A 14764-nucleotide genomic window follows, 5' to 3' on the forward strand; every position below is an offset into this window, starting at 1 on the left:
AGGGATTTACAATAATATAACCTAAATTGGGGCCAAAATGGGGCTCTCGAATAAGATGAATTACTTAAAAACTAAACACTATAGATAAAAATAATAAACCAAACGTAAGTAGAACCCTAAAGAAACCCTACGAATCAACTTTAACTACAGAATACTAATAAAAATAGTACAAAAACTAGGAAAATAATTAACGTATTTACATTTTCATAATCTCCTCTCAAGGGAGACAACAATTTTCATTTTCGTTGTCGGATGTCGCAGGATACGGTACACCACGTCGTTGATTCTTGTCACCACATTGAATGGACCTTCCCAATCTTTCTGGAGCTTTGGTGATTTGCCCTTCATCCTAGCGAAATTTCTTACAAATCTTTTGCAATAGGTACAAAGGCCCAGAAAGCTTCTTAACTGGTGTTTGTTAGTGGGTCGTGGCCAATTTTCGATTGCTTTTACTTTATCTGGATCAGTCTTGACACCTTTTTCTGATATTATACGGCCAAGGTACCGAACTTCTTTTTGAAATAAGCAACATTTTTTAGGACTTAGCTTCGGGTTGGCCTCTCGAAGTTTAACAAATACCTTTTGAATATTCCTCAAATGATCTTCAAATGTTTTCCCAGTATGATGACGTCATCCAGATAAACTAAACATGATTCCCAAGTCATTCCACGTAAAACTGTTTCCATAAGTCTCTCAAAGGTAGCTGGAGCATTGCAGAGTCCAAAGGGCATGACTGTAAACTGCCAAAGTCTTGTTCCAGTCGAGAATGCGGTCTTTTCCTTATCTTCCGTGTGCATCTTTACCTGCCAGTATCCATTTTTTAGATCGAATGTTGAGAACCATTGTGAACCTGATAGCGTGTCCAGGGTGTCGTCAATTCTTGGTAGGGGATAACTGTCTTTCTTGGTAATGTCATTCAGTCGCCGATAGTCTACACAAAATCTAGTGGATCCATCCTTTTTCTTTACTAGCACAACTGGAGATGTCCAAGGACTCTGAGAAGGTTCTATCACTCCTTGTGTCCTCATTTCTTGAAGCATTGAGGAAACTTCTTCTTGTTTAGCTATCGGAATTTTTCGAGGTGCTTGTTTAATCGGAGAATTGTCTCCAGTGTTAATTCGATGCTGCACCAAATCAGTTCTTTCCAGATCATTATCGTGCAAGGAAAACACATCTTGATTTTCTTCAAGAAGACGTCGCAATTTACTACACTGGTCCATGGTTAAATTGGCAGAAGATTCTTTAAATAGGTTTTGTAAACATACAGGAAAGGATCTGTTTGAATAACCACTTCTATCAGCATTTCTTATTCTTCCACTACTTCAGAGCATACGCCAATGTTCTCTCCTTGTTTCAGGTGTTGATTATATCCTTTAAAATTTACCATTCGAACCAAAACAGTAGATTTCTTCTGCGTAGATGACATCTTGGCTGGAAAAATTCATTGACCATATAGTTTGCAGATTTCCATGGGCTCAATCAAAACAGTTTCTCCCTCTTTTCCTCCAGTTGTAGCATTAACCACCACCTCTGAATTTGCTGGTATAGTAATATCCTTGAATAACTTAACGACTCTGGTATTTACTTTATATTCATATAGGTGATGCATAAAAATCTCTTCATTTCTCGTCGTCAATATCCGGTTATATACATCCATTTTAAACTGCTGAGCATTCATAACATCTAATCCTAATATGACATCATCCATGATTTCTGCCACTAGTACTGGCTGTTGGAATGTTGTTAAGCCAATGATGACTGTAGCTTCATGTAATCCAAGAATCGGGATCCTTTTTCCATTTGCAGACTCCAGAATTAAATTGGGTGGTGCTGAAAGGCTACAGTGTGCTACGATGTTCGGCTTCACGATAGTATGATTTGATTCTGCATCCACTACCATCTCACATTCACGGCCGCATATTTTTCCCGGTACTACCAAGCTCTCTCCAGGATGTGGCAACTGGTTTAGTCTTATACAGGGGGTTGGTAGCACCCAGCCAGCTTGCGCCCCATAAAGCTAACTAGTTGAAGTTTTCCTGGTTCCTTGGATTTCTTAAAGGCTTGGGGCATTGACGTTTAAAATGTCCCTTATCATTGCAATTCCAGCATTGCAATGGTCTTTTAGGTTTCCTCGCTAATAATGATTCAATCTTCTTTAGGCGGTCTTCAAGATCACTTTCCGAAGTTCTGATTTGTCTTATTCGTATCTGCCTTCTAGTTGCTTAAAAAGCTGCCTCATACTAGAGTAGTCCATGGGCCAAAGCTTCTGAAATACTTTTTTGATGAGCCATCTTTAGAGCGTGGTTAGTATCTGGATCTCGAACTCCGTCAATAAAACAATTTATAGAAATTTGTTGCCCGAAGACCCCTTTTGAAAGAATTGATATTTCTATTACTACCCTATGCGGTAATCTGTTACAATAATACTCGTAATAAAACGCATGGATTTACTCCATATGAACTCATTTTCGGACATATTTCAAGTCGGTCCCCTGAAAATTTATACAATCAAAAAGAACTAATATCTAAATATGTTAGAGATCTTAATAATCGAATGGACTTTTACTATAAACAAGCACGCCAAAGAACTGAAACAAAAAAGGAAAAAGCAAAGGCAAGACACAATGAACATGTATCAAAACAAAACTATGATTTCAAAATTGGTGGCAAGGTTTACGTGAAAGAATCTCAAATTAAGTGTAAAGCTGAAAACCTTACTGGCCCTTTCGAAATAATTGAAATTTTCCAAAACTCCGCAAAACTATTAAACCTCGACACAAACCAATTTTCAAAAATTAATTTCGACAGATTAAAACCGTACTATGAATAAATTTTCTTCTTTTCAAATTCTGCGGCCTGTTTGCAATGTCCTTATCCCAAACATTTCTTACCCCCTATAAACAACAAAAATTCTAAAACCATCAAAGATTCTATCGTCAATCTTACTGATACTACGGGTTATTATGCTGCGAAAATAGGGATTTCTTGACACCTGTGAATCTCTTATGGAGAGCTATGCCTTTATTAAAGATCCCTTAAATGATATTCTAAATGCCATCACCTTTGTACGACTAAAAATTCTACATAGTTCCATTATCATACCAACTGATTTGATCAGCTCTCTTAAACAAATCTCTCAAGCAATAAATAAAAGCAATCACTTACCAGTCTATTCATCTAATATTGCTCAATATCCCACCATAATTGAATTAGAAGCATATCAATCTGACTCGAAAATAGTTTTCATTCTTAAAATTCCTCTTGTAGATCCAGAAACTTATACCTTATATCATGTTTACCCTATACCTATATCAGATAATAAAACTGGATTTCATCACATCATTTCAACAACACAGAAATATATTGCGCGAGATGATGATTCGATGCTTTACGTATCTTTGCAAAATTTGGAACACTGTAAAAGCTTAGGACGAAGCCAGAAAATCTACCTGGACACACTACCTCATCCAATCGATAGAGATGCAATTTGTGAAGCACAACTCTTGAAGCAGAACGCACAAACCTGCCAAGTTAAGGTTCTCCTAGCCAAAGGTTATAACGTCCAAAATATAGACCAAAACTTATGGTTGATTCTACTGTCTGATCCACTACCCATCACCATTAAATGTATAGGAAAAGAGCCCTCCTCTAGTATCGCTAATCTAAATAGTATCCTGCAACTTCAACCCTCTTGTACAGCCTTCATTGGTAGCACCAGAGTTCAAGCAAAATATATTGTTGAAACCTATCAAAATATCAGCTATAAAAATCAGCCCATACTTATTCCCTACAAATGTTGTGAGCATTTACCAACTAAAGAATATATCCCAGATCTTCAACCTTTAAAACTAAATAGGATCGATACAGACAATCTCAATATTGCTCAACACAAACTGGATTGATAGTGTGAAAATTTGGAACAAATGATACAACAACCTTTAATAAATCAACACATCTCCTGGTTTACTATTACTTCAATCACCCTAATTGTCCTTTTCGTTGCTATTTACATTTGGATAAAATGTAAACGCAAGAGACCAGCGATGCTAACGATGAGTACCACTTCGATAGATGACTTCCCATCAACCTCGAGAATTCACAACCGCAACTCCAAAGCTTTAGACTCAGCGGCATCCTCCCCAGAAGAAGACCGGCCGTTCATCCTGATGAGTCCCCCGAGGACTCCACAGAGTTGACCTCGCCCTAAAAAGTTGCTGCAAGGCATCAGCTTTTAACTAAATGAGGGAGCTGTAATATGTTGAAATACAAAACCACACACGTGTGTTATTTCGCAACGAACCAGAGTCAGCAGTTCTAGGAATTGGCAACAATACCATTTCCGTCGATTAGCAAACCGGTGGACTGATTCCTTTACCATGCGAACCGCTGACACCGCTGTACTATTTGTATAAATACAGCACACATAATAATTTTAAGTTAGTTCTGTAAGATTAATTTTAAGCTGTATATTTAATCTAAGTCCATTTGAATTTTGAAGTTTTAATAATTATATTAATTAAATTATAATTATCTTATTAAATAAACCTTTTTTAAAAAGCGAAATCGACTTTTAAGGTGATAACATATATTATAAATCGGTTGCCAATACGAAGAGTGATAATTTCTGGAAATCTAAAAATAAACATCGTTTTACTACATCAAGTTGAATACCCATTGGCGGCCACTTGCCCAATCCCTCAACGGCCAACGCCCGCTGCCCAAAGCGATATATGTAATTTTTTGCTTGCGAATTTATCTAAAAAACCGTTGGTTAGGTGTTGCCGATAAAGGATCCTGTACCGACAAAGAATCCTGTGCCGACAAAAGCTAAATATAAATAATTTCAATCTGTGTATAGATATTTATTTCAATGTTTGTTGTTGAAATTGTATCAAAACTCAAGTGTTATGGTTTTGTTTTGAGTATCTGTGCAGTGCTTTCATTTCAAAACGATCCAACCTTAATAACTTAAAAAAAAAACCGTCAAATTAGATATACAGGGGGACGTTTAATTTCTGTCAATCACCTCCTCACCTCCAGCTAACCTCACTTTAATATGTCAAATGGGAACCCCCATCGTGTGATACATCATAGTAAGGATCAAGTTATCAAGTGTAAAGTGGAGCAGTTTACACTTGATAACGGTTGGAGATACTTACCAACCGAAACGTCGTGTTACATTAAATAAATAAGACAATGCAAGTCCGACAAGATGTTTTCAAAACGCAGTAACTAACAAAACTCATTTCAAAACCATGTAACTACCAAGTAGTTACTGTGATTTGTTATGGTTTTTTCAGTTACTGTATTTTGATTTGAAAAATTGGTTATAATTTTCTCAGAACATGTTACCCCCACCATAAACTTTACCATGTAACTGTAAGAGTATCGCGTTTAATACTCAGTTCGACTCTAGTAAGTAGCCAAAGTAGGATGTTGCCTCATATAATGTTGCCTGTAAGCGCGCGTACAACGAATATTGTTTCTTCAGCTCGCTCGGAAAAGAAGGCTAAAGGGAAAAGAAAAAATCCAAAGGTGTAAAGAAAAGCATCCAATAAGACCAGCGTATAAAGGCAAGTGTGGTAGGATGTGCAAACAACAACTGTAAGCAACTATAGCAGAAGATCACCGAAAAAAAATATGGATGGAATACGGAACCTAGATTACACCAGTAGGCGAAAATGGCTATACAAACATATAAAACTAGTTTCTGTTAAGCGGAGGATACAATCAGCAATACATAAGAGGTGCGAATCAAGGCGTTATTCTTTATCACTTTACCACAAAATTCCAAAGATTTAGACGTATGCAGGTGCACATTTTTAAATACTCTGGGATATACGAATGATTCAGTTATAACCGAGTTAGTTCTAGCCATTAAACAAGGTTTTTGTGGTAATCAAATTAAAGAACGTAGAGGAGGCTGCCGAAAGCATCTGAATAAAGATTTAATCAAAGATCACGTTGAGTCGTATAAACCCTCCATTAGCCACAATCGCAGAAAAAACGCTCCTAATATTAGATACTTACCAAGAGAGTTAACTTATAAAAAAATGTATGATGATTTTAACTCAAAACATCCGTCAGTCTGTAAAATTGAGGTTTACAGACAAGTTTTAAAGCAGATGAATGTTTCGCTTTGCCAGCCTAAATCAGACATTTGTGAGGACTGCAAAATATTAAAGAATGTGCTAGAAAATAAAGAAGATCATAGCATTCAGGAACAGCTGGATCCTCACCGTGCTAAAGCTGGAAAGGCAAATCTTCTTTATAAAAAAGACTCCGAAGAAAAAGTAAGTTCGACGAAACGTATTTACTCCATGGACTTACAAAAGGTTATAATTTTGCCCATTATGCCGCAAAGTAAAAGTGCAATTTTTACCAGCTGCCTTGTGGTATTTAACTTGCTTGCCACTTTAAATAAAAATTCTAAAAACAAAAGTTACTGCGTGCTTTGGCACGAAGCCTTAGGGGGACGCAAGGCTGAGGCAATTGTTGACGCTTCATTTCAGATAACAAAAAAAGAAAGAGATGTCTCCCATTTTATTTTCTGGGCTGATAACTGTACATCCCAGAACAAAAATTGGGTTCTTTATACGTCCCTGGTTACTGAGGTTAATCGTGCTTCCGGACCACAGGAGATCATTATACGATATCTTACAAAGGGACATACCCACATGGTTGCCGATGGCGTTAATGGAAATATAGAACAAAAGATTCTAAGAAACAGAAATATTTACGACTTTCAAGAATTAACTGAACTTGTCAAACACTCCAGAAAAAATACGTAAAAGTACTTGAATTAAATCAATTTCACTTATGGCAAAATAAGTAACGTACCACAAAAAAAAACGGATGATCCTTTAAAGGGGTTTTTGTTAGGAAATTTAGTAGAAGTTTGCTTTACACGGGGAAGTAATTGCATGAAATATAAAAGCGATTTCAATGATGAATACAAGGAATTGGATTTTTTACAAAAAAACATTTTCCTGGTACATTTACGCCCAATGCTTTAAATATACAAGGAATTTCACGTGAAAAAAAAACTGTTATTTTAAAAGACTTAGTGCCATTAATGCCCGAAAATAGAAAAGTGTTTTGGCACACCCTACCAGAGTCAGAAACATCTTTGGACTTGGTAAATCATAAACAATTGGAAGCCATAGATGGTGATTCTTAGTCTGGTTTTTTAGGTTACCTGTTTCGTATAATTTTTGTACCGTTTTGACTTACCAACAAACTTTTAATGGACGTTTGTTAGCTTATTAGTACGAATATGTTTTGTTTTTGTTTTTGTGTTAAAAATTTACTTATTTGTTTTCCCCTTTATTCTACGGAATAATAAAAATGTAGTTTTGCATTGTATTTTCTATTTCTTAAAATATCCATTTTTTACCTACTGATATTTTAAATAAATTTTGTCAAAACACAGTAAGAGCCCTTACTATGCAGTAAAAAAAATTAAATACATCTTATTTTATAACAAAACACAGCAAGGGCATTTACTCTGTTTTGATATAAAACAATTTGTTTAATTTTTTTATTAAAATCTATACAAAGTTAGTTATAGGACTGTCGATCTACTATCATGACTGATTAATTGAATAAAAAATAGTTCAAAAATTGTAAATGCAGGTTATCTAACATTCCATAAGATTTTTTTGATAATTATATTAATAATGACTTGCGGCTTGTAAATTTTAGAAAAATCGATTTTTCTCAACTTGTGTATTAATGCAGTTACTATCTTTTGCAATGGGATAGCCGAAATATTAAGAGAGCTGCGGGGCGTAGGTGAGACGGGACCACAGAATAAACGATCTCATCTGTCTTGATCTCTCTTGAGATCGTTTATTCTGTGACGGGACGGGAGGTAACTCCGCTCGTTCCGCGTGTGTTCAGTGGCGTGCGATATGATTTTACACGAACAAAATAATAGATGTAAATTACTTTTGTTTTATAGATTTTTCATACAAATTGATGTTAATAAATTAATACATGCATAATTTAACAAAGCGTATATTTTATACAAGGTGTTTGGAAGGTCGATGCAAAGTCTTAAAGATGTGATGTGAGCAGGTCATTTGGAGTCTTTTAAACCAAATAAACCTAAGTGGAAAGTCTTACCGTGTTCGAGATATTTGAGATTTTCGATTGTTATTTCTGATCATATACAGGGTGTTTGCAAGGTCGATGCATTGTCCTGGGGATATATATGCGAGGTCATTTAGAGTTTTTTAACGCGAAAATACCTTAGTAAAAAGTCTTACGGTTTTCGAGTGTTTTTATTTAATTTATTATTTATGATCAAATATTTCATATGCAAGTCTCAAATATCTCGAAAACAATAAGACTTTGTACCAAGGTATATTTGGTTTAAAAGACTCTAAATGAGCTGCCCTATCATCTCTCCAAGAGTTTGCATCGTCTTTCCAAACACCCTGTATAAAAAGCCGAAATCTATTTACGAGTTACAAGCCTATCCTTTAAATAATTCATATAAGTAATGATTTTCTTACAGTTTCGTTATTTGTGGGATACAGTTTTTAAAAATAGAGACAAATTTAAAATAATATTAGATTAAAAAAAAAGATACTTTACTAATTATATAAATTTTTTTATTTAAAAAAATGTATTAACGCAGAATTAAGTGAAAATAAACTTTAATTTGATCCTAAAAATATATATATCTAATATACAAAATATGCTGTTTTTATCATTCAGTTTCACTGTCATTACCATCAGTATCATTATCAGTTTCTAGGTCGCTATCACTTGATTCATCAGCATTGTCTAAAATTATTACTAATGGTTCAATTTCCTTCATCATATAGTCTGTCTGCCAATATTTCTCCTCGATGTGGATAACGTGTTGGCAAAATTTTTCCCAATCCGGACGGGTGACAGAATTTATCGCATCATCCAATACTTACCCTTAATTTAGTGAGGCTCAGGTCTCCAGAGGTATTTCGACATCGTATATGGCGCTTAACTTGAGCCCAAGCCAGTTCAATTAGGTTAAGCTTACACATATATGGTGGTGTCCTTAACGGCGTATACCCATGTTGCCGTATTATATTATCAATGACATCATTTTTTTGGTTATTAGGAGGCTTATGCATTTGTACCAAATCATAAAGCTCATATTTTCTTGCCGACGGTTCATGAGTTATTCCTAACAAAAACAATTTTTGTACAAAATGAAATAAAATTATGACAGTGAGACTGCCGAACTAGTTTTATACTGCTCTGCATGAGTTAAATAATTAAGAAATAATCGTACCTTTTTCTCTTAAACAATTTTTCAGAAAAGCGAGTGAACATAAAGTCTGAATTAATTTCTGTACGTAAAACATTAACCGACAATTAAAATATCTTAGAAGCAATATTTAGAACTGCGCATGCGTATGCAATACATCATTATAATTTGTATTTTTTACAGTATGCAATAGGTAATTAAAGATATTTACCTTTTTTAGATAACCAATCAATCATATGCTGCTTAAGCGAAGATTTCGTAGGGGTCTTGTCTTTTTGCACCGAGTGATATGGGGCATTATCTAAAACGATTATGCTGTTTGCAGGTGTATTAGGTAGCAGCTTTTCTGTAAGCCATTTGGTAAAATTAGTTTGGTTCATTTGGCCATGATAATCATCAGAGGTTCGTCCCGCTTTAAATACTAAAGAAGCATTTTCCAAAAATCCATTGTTTGATCCCGCATGTACAACAATAAGACGCCCTGTAAATAAGTGTATAAAATAAATATATTTTAGCATCACAAAGTTATTTTTTCATTATTATTAAAGTTATGTTCACCAACTTATCAGTTGAACAAATGTTACTCGGAACTCCAAATATATCAGAACTTTGCCAACATTTTCCTACGGTTAGATCGTTATCCACCCACGTTTTATCCATATAAATAATATTGCGGTTCTCTTGGCGATATTTCCTAATAGCATGGATATATTTGTACCTCCAATGCAAAATGTGGGGTTTTTCCATTAATATTTCCCTTTTATTTTGACATTTTCGCCAAAAAAATCCATTAGCCTTTAAAATTTTTCGAAATGTTTCTGTAGAGAAAGGAAAATGGGCACCATCGGCATTTAGTTGATTTTTAATTTTTTTAAAGTTAAAAATCAAAAAAAAATTTTTTAAAGGGACTTGTTTTAGCTCTACATAAAATTTTTGCACTGTTCTCCTAATCACACCAACGTCTACTTCAAAATTCATGAGAACAGATGAGCGGATGCGGTGGTTATCGGAAGATAGTAACATCCTATTGGGATTATTTATATTACGCTGTTCATCTTCTTTTCTAATTCTTTTTATCGAACTTTCACTTACCCCAGTGTACATGGAAGCTCGGCCTAATTTCCGTTTTAAAGGTAATTTAAAACAATTTGTAGAAGCCTCTTCATCGCAAACTCTATAGACATTTGCGATTACTTACCCCTGACCATTCAAATGCTTTCCTTCATTATTTTATTATTCATTTTAATCTCTAAATGAAAAATCTTAAAATTTTTTAGCAAACAACGAGGATAACAACTAATATAACATCAACAAAAAACAAGAAAATAACAAACATGATAACCATAAAAAAAAAACAAATTATTTAACACGCGCTATCTAAACCAACTTCTGCTTAAAAGAGTGCCGCCGCTGTTCATCATAACGATGTGATCACAGAATAAACGATCTCACAGAAGCGAAGGCATGCGTCGGCTCCTTTGATATCCGTGAACCAGTTTTTTATAAGCTCAACTGACAGATGCACCCGGCGCAAATACACTGAGATATCTCGTAAAGTTGTAGTAAACGCATACACCGAACGAAGTGCTTTTATTTTTAAAATCAAAATGGTTATATTCATATAATACGGGAGCAAACTACAAAATTTAGTTACATTTCAAATAGGATTTTTTTGTGTTAAGGCTTATATTGGTCCTTGCTTTTTAGAATAATTATAATAATTATTATTTTTATAAAAATTGTTATTTGACAGTTTTGAGACACGATAGAGGTGTAGGTTAGTATACTTTGAATTTGTTTAGGGATGGAATTTTTGTGTTAGTTGTTTTATGATAATGGTAAATAATATTTGCCTTTAGTAAGGCACTAGCTGAGAAAAAGTCTGCTATTTGTGTGATGTTAATATGTTAACAATATACATATACATATGCACATAGGTAGGTATTTTTAAATTAAATTTTAGCTGGAACGCTTTTGGCAAAACAACCCCTATACGCACAAAAAGTTTTTTATTTATTTTAGTGTTTTTTTTTAAGTTTTTAGCAAAATACAAATGAAAGAAAAAACAAAGTCACAAAGCACAGAGTTAAACTCCAAAACAAGGTAATGTGTAATACCTACTTAACAAAAATAAAATAAAAAACGGCAAATTACAAAATATCGCAAATATACACACTAAGGCCGTCGTCCCACCAAAGATACACGACAGCGACGCCACATCTCCGCGATGTCGCCAGCGTGTATCTTTCGTGTCGAACCCACGTTTTAGTGGGTGGACATAACGGAGCGCCGACCATCGCTCTGACCATAGCATTGCACCATAGCTCTCCTCGTCATAAAAAATAAATACACACTGTTAGATCAGTGTGGCAACATTGAAGCGTCGACCATCGCTCCGCGCATAGGTCGGAGCTAAGGTCTCTACATCGTACCAGGGTAAAAATCGAGCTTAGTATTTTTTACACCCTCGACCGGAGAACCTCGCGTTAAATCGCTGCCGTCGCTTAACATGGATAAAGAAAAGTTAATCGGGCTTGTTTTTGCTCGAGAGCCTATTTGGAACAAAATAGACAAAAATCATTATAACTGTATTATTCTTAAAAAAATGTAGAATGAAATAGCAGATGAGTGTGATGTGCTAAAAGTAAAACAATTTTTTTTTAGACTACCAGTTTATAATTTGGTTCTGTTGCATAAAATAAGTTTTAAAATTTTCTCGTACAAATTTTGCCTCATCGTTGTTTTTTCGTATTTTGATACCTTTTATATAGGTACCACTTTTTAGCACTAGAACTCAAAATAATATCTTCTTCATCTGATGAAGAGGAGGTTAAAAAATCCATGTTTATGCGACGCTTGTTTACGCCAAACTAGTGTAAAAATGCGATGCTCCGAACCTCGATGTGACCACTGCGGCGCATGGGTCGGAGCGAGGGTCGGACCAATGGTCGAGGGGGCTTTTCTATGGTCGAGGATCAATGATCCCCTTTATGTCCATACCCTTAAAATCATTTTGTCCCCACCAACGCTGCGCCGAAGACACATCCAAATGCGTGATGCGTGTCGCCTTCGTGTTGCCTGGAGACTGGACGTGTCAGTTGCGAAGCAACATTCAAGCTGTGTGTGTTGGCGTTTTTTTTCATTTATCGAAGTTTTGTTTTTTTGTTTATTATGGTACAACAAAATACTGAACTGGATTTTAATGGATGTCTGTACAGCTCCTTAGCAGCAACAAACATTTTTTTTAATTTTTCTCAATAAAAGGATGCATCCACCATTTTCTTTTTTTTGCCTTTTTTTTTTTTTTTCTATTCCGCAAATACCAATACATTGCAACCACATCCTCGTCTTCACTCGATGACATTTTGAACTAAACTGAACAATTAAACGTAGGAAACACGAAACGCGTATCTTTGGTGGGGCAACTGCATGTCGTCTGAATGTGTCCAGGCGAAATCGTATCGCCTTCGCGTCGCCGTCGCGTATCTTTGGTGGGACGACGGCCTAAGTGGGTAGACATAAGTGGGTGGACATAACGGAGCGCCGACCATCGCTCTGACCATAACATTGCACCATAGCTCTGCTCGCCATAAAAAATAAATACACACTATTAGATCTGTGTGGCAACATTGGAGCGCCGACCATCGCTCCGCGCATAGGTCGGAGCTAAGGTCTCTACATCGTACCAGGGTAGAAATCGAGCTTAGTATTTTTTACACCCTCGACCGTAGAACGTCGCGTTAAATCGCTGCCGTCGCTTAACATGGATAAAGAAAAGTTAATCGGGCTTGTTTTTGCTCGAGAGCCTATTTGGAACAAAATAGACAAAAATCATCATAACTGCATTATTCTTTAAAAAATGTGGAATGAAGTAGCAAATGAGTGTGATGTGCTGAAAGTAAAACAATTTTTTTTTAAACTAGCAGTTTATAATTTGGTTCTGTTGCATAAAATAAGTTTTAAAATTTTCTCGTACAAATTTTGCCTCATCGTTGTATTTTCGTATTTTGATACCTTTTATATAGGTACCAGTTTTTAGCACTAGAACTCAAAATAACAAACTCAAAATCTTGTTCATCTGATGAAGAGGAGGTTAAAAAATCCATGTTTATGCGACGCTTGTTAACGCCAAACTAGTGTAAAAATGCGATGTTCCGAACCTCGATGTGACCACTGCGGCGCATGGGTCGGACCAATGGTCGAGGGGGCTTTGCTATGGTCGAGGATCAATGATCACCGTTATGTCCATACCCTAACGCTCGTACTAATACACTAATTATGACCCGATACCCCACGTGGGCGACGACAGTTGTACCCGTTAGAACGGGGGTAAATGGGAGGAGCCTGAACGAAAAACCGGTTCGGTAAAAAGGGCTAGCCTTCGCTTCTGTGAGATCGTTTATTCTGTGATGTGATGACGCGCCCCAGCTCTGGCCGTTGCCATTGGAAACCTCCGTTCAAAATGTCCGCTTGCTCACAAATCAACCAATCACAAAAATGCGAGAGTGGCCAGACGACGCGCGTTAACATTCCTTGGATCTGAGCTTTAACATGTTGCCAATAGTATTGATTTTTAACTATTTTTTTGAATTTATCACATTTCATATAATGGTTTTACATTATTTGAATTGCAGAATATATTTTTGTTGTATTTCTGATTTAATATTTCAGAGTTAAAGATTTTAAGGATTGTAAGTGTAATGGAATGACATGTAATTGTATTATTAATTTTAACTTCTTGAATCTTCCAGAATCGAACATTTCCATATTAAAAAATAATATGACAACGTTGCTAAAATAATAGCTGCACCTTATAAATTCCTTTTATAGGCCAGCTTAAAATTGTTCAATATTAGGATATAGATGTTTCTTTCGAAAACTAAAGTAGGCAGATAAAAAAATTGTTAAATTGGGGAATTGTTTAATGGTAATTTATTTATTTAATTTCCGTATTAAAAAAAGTACTATGTTTATTACTTTTTCAATTTACACACTATAATATTCTAACAAAAAAACTTAAAACTAATCGGAGACAAATGCCCATGGCAAGTCTAGGACTCGAACCCAGAGCCACACGAGTGCTAGGCAGGTGTATACCCACTGTGCTGCTAGGACCGGCATAGTAAATATATAGAGGTCAATAAAAATTTACAAAAATGTCTAAGAAATTACCAGCTTCTTAATTCACCAGTAATGTTTTTTCATAATCATTGTAAATTAAAGAAATATTAACAAATTAGCAATGAAAGAGGCAATCAGTAATAAAGCAGTAGAAATAAAAAAGCAAAGTTTGTGAAGTAGAATTTGCACAGAGTGTTACAAAAGGTTATAGTAAATGTATAAAGATCATTATCAATTTAATAAAATTATCAAGGAATTACCTCCTACTCAATTTGGCAGTAATGTATCTTAGTAGTTAAGACAGTAAAAATAAATAAACAAGTATTAAAGAATTAAAAATACACTTTAATAAAAAAAATTACCCAAACAAAATGTTTATCTCTA

At 35.2% G+C, this 14764-nt stretch overlaps 1 protein-coding gene across 4 annotated transcripts in view; it reads left to right on the forward strand.

Moving 5' to 3' along the window:
• The window catches only part of LOC126738542 (uncharacterized), a 139295-nt gene that overhangs the window by 50871 nt on the left and 73660 nt on the right, over nt 1–14764 (forward strand). The window lies entirely within an intron of this gene.

Source organism: Anthonomus grandis, chromosome 7 (genome assembly GCF_022605725.1).
Source record: "Anthonomus grandis grandis chromosome 7, icAntGran1.3, whole genome shotgun sequence".
Lineage (NCBI taxonomy): Eukaryota > Metazoa > Arthropoda > Insecta > Coleoptera > Curculionidae > Anthonomus > Anthonomus grandis.